Here is a 3,611-nt window from a genome sequence, read left to right on the forward strand (position 1 = left end):
GTGTTGCAAAGGTTGCATGAGAATTGAATTTTTGGAGGTTTTTGAGCATGGTAAATTGAACCATTGGAGGGATGGAAGTGGGGACAGCAATCATAGATTTGCTCATCTAGCCACAAATTCCTATTTTTCTGAAATTGCTGAACAAAAATGTACCAAGATTCATCTAGTTCTCTTTCTGCATTACAGCCATCTAATACAATGATAATGTTGTTGTTGACAGTTTACGCCTGGTACTCTATTCTGTGTAAGGTCAGTGAAAAAGGTGGTGGGAAATTTTGGAAACCAGTGGCACAAAGCCAGACTTCATGTCTCCAATTACTCATACACTTTATCCCAAAATGTGACCATTCTGAAAGAAATATATCAAATGAATAAATAAATCCTAACCGCTCACAACTGTGTCTAGTAAATCTATTACTTAAATTGACCACTTCTTTGTTTCCATGCTGTACATCTCTGACTCCACAGTTCTAATAGTCTGTTTTATTCCTGTCATCGAATGCCTCTGTTGAGACTTGGATGAGAAACAATGTCACAATGTCATAGATGTACAGCACAGAAACGGATCTTTCGGTCCGACTTGTCTATGCTGACCAGATATTCCAACCTAATCTAGTCCCACTTGCCAGCACTTGGCCCATATCCCTCTAACCCCTTCCTATTTGTATGCCCATATAGATGCCTTTTAAATGTTGCAATTATACCAGCCTTCACCACTTCTTCTGGCAGCTCATTCCATACACGCACTACCCTCTGCGTGGAAAAGGTTTCCCCTTAGGTCCCTTTTATATCTTTCCCCCTCTCTTCCCCTACCCCGAAAGAAGACTTTGTTTATTTATCCTATCCATGCCTCTCATGATTTTATAAACCTCATGATTTTATAAACCCCTCAGACTTCGATGTTGCAGGGAAAACAGCCCCAGCCTATTCAGCTTCTCCCTGTAGCTCAAATGCTCCAACCCTGGCAATATCCTTGTAAATCTTTTCTGACCCCTTTCAAGTTTCACAACATCCTTCTGATAGGAAGGAGATCAGAATTTGTTGGCAATCGCATTTTCTCGTCCTGCCAAATGCACAATTTTCAAATTGATTGGCTGTAACAACAAGCTGCACTTAAAAGTCTGCAATTTTTGTCCTTCCATTTTTCCACAAACCTCAATGAGTTCTGATTAGTGTGTCTGATTGATTGTCTCAGATACATTACTGGTTATATAAACATTGAAATGTTGTAAGACCAAAATCTCCTTAATTATCCAATATTTCTGCTGATGAATGCTCAATTTCTTGTACTGCAAAGCCATTCAAGTTAACTATCGATGTGAATGATGTGGGTGTCAGTGCTGTGCTTTTACAGGAAGATGACGAGAAGATAGACTATATAGGTATTCTGTCTTCTCTTCATCTTCCTGTAAAAGCACAGCACTGACACCCACATCACTTGCATTGATAGTTAACTTGAATGGCTTTGTGTAATTAAGTGTAGCTGATACTGGAGCAGTGGTTAACACAGCTTTCAGGCTGTTAAATGCCTTCTGACAGTCTGCTGTCCACTGAAACTCCTTGCCTTTAGCAATTCAGTGTGTGGAGCAACCATGCTACTAAATTTGGTATGAATTTCCAATAAAATCCAATCAATCCCAGGAATTGTAGCACTGTTCTTTTTGCTGATGGTATGGGAAACTCCCCAATTACTTTGTTTTTGCATTCCATGGGGCCATTTTTCCATGTCCAATAACATGGCCCAGGAAGGTGACTTGGGCTTTGGCAAATTCACTTGTAGGCTAAAATGCAGATGCTGGAAGTGTGGCACTGGAAAGGCACAGCAGGTCAGGTAGCATCTGAGGAGCAGAAGAATTGACATTTCAGGCATAAGCCCTTCATCAGGGATTCACTTTTAACCAGGTTTGTGGGATTAGATTAGATTCCCTACAGTGTGGAAACAGGCCCTTTGGCCCAACCAATCCATACCGACCCTCCGAAGAGTAATACCCCCAGATCCTTTTCCCTCTTGACTAATGCACCTAACATGGGCAATTTACCTGGCCTGCACATCTTTGCACTGTTGGAGGGAACCCACGCAGACACACGGAGAATGTGCAAACTCCGCACAGTCACCCGAGGCTGGAATCGAATCTGGGACCCTGGTGGGGCGAGGCAGCAGTGCTAGCCATCATGCCACCTCTTACAAAGCCTGTCTCCTGAAGTCAATCGAGTAATGCTGATAAATGTTGTAAATGTTCCTTCCATGTGTGACTAAAAATCACCAGGTCATCTATAAACAGAACAACCTCAATTATCTGAATGAGACAGGCAGGGAGTATTTTGTTCGAAGGACTGATCCAATCGTAAACAAAGGAAGCCATGCTGAACATAAAACACAAAGCATGTTTAGAGTTTTTATTTCATTCAATCAATAAAACGTGCACAAACACTGAATATTGCTTAACAATTCATGATATTTTACAAATAAAATCACTTTTTGTGTAAATAAAATTCATTGAGGTGGAGACCAAATTCTCAAGTATTCCTTAAGCACTCTATGTATTTCCAGGGGAGATTTGAGGATCTAACACTGTGCTCTATTGGAGAGTTTGTTTATATCTATGATTTTATGTGTTTGTTATTTAAGTGAACTAATCTTTGCATTCTGCAAATTGCAGCTTTTTAAATACTTTGTTTAGAAATATCTTGGTATTTTAGCAGCAGGAAGTAATACTACAGCAACATCCAGGCTACAGCGAGCAAATTGCAGAAGTCCGGTTAAACTGGGAAGGATAAAACTCCCACCATCACATAAATATGGAAATCCCAGCATTAAACAAGGTCCCAAACAGCCTCTAAAATCACAACAGCATTTGTAAGTTTCCGTTGAACTCAGTGTTGCAATAGAAAGACAAGCACCGCCTCATTCATGCGTTTGTTTTCTCTGCCATTTTGTTCATGAACAGCCTGGTAAGCTGACAGGAATAAAGCACTTACTTTTGCAAAGGGCTTTGTAACTAACCCTTATGTAAAAAATATCCAGTCGCTGTTGCTTGAGGTACTTGTATTTCTTTGTTTTTGCCAGTGTTTTCACATGTTCTTCAGTACAGGTAATCTGAATTCACCTTTAATCATTGTAAACAAAAGACGCGATCGCCACACCAGTGTCGGTAACACCTCTTTGATGTAACATTTTTTCGTGACCTTGAGATCTTGTTTGGATAATCCGAAATTTGGATAATTGATGTTCAGATAACCAAGATATACACAATTGGGTAATCCAGAAATGATCTTATTGGTTAGTCTCTGAAATGTGGCTGGCAAATTTTTCATACCAAATAACATGACTTTAAACTGATAGAGTCCATTCGATGTTATGAAAGCCGAAATTATCTTCGCTCTTTCGGATAAAGGTAACTGCCAGTATCCTCTAAGCAAGTGCAACTTAGAACTACAAGTTGTTTGTCCAACCTTTTCAACACAGTCTTCCAAACCCGGATTCAGATATGCAGTAGTCTTTGTAAATGCATTGACTGTGCGATAGTCCACACGTAATTGTTAGGCACCTTCTGGTTTTGGCACCATTACTATGAGTGAGCTCCAGTCACTGTAACTCACTTCGTCTTGGA

This window comes from Chiloscyllium plagiosum, unplaced genomic scaffold, assembly GCF_037043375.1.
Source record: "Chiloscyllium plagiosum isolate Xiang-an unplaced genomic scaffold, Cpla_swu_hap1 HiC_scaffold_3, whole genome shotgun sequence".
Lineage (NCBI taxonomy): Eukaryota > Metazoa > Chordata > Chondrichthyes > Orectolobiformes > Hemiscylliidae > Chiloscyllium > Chiloscyllium plagiosum.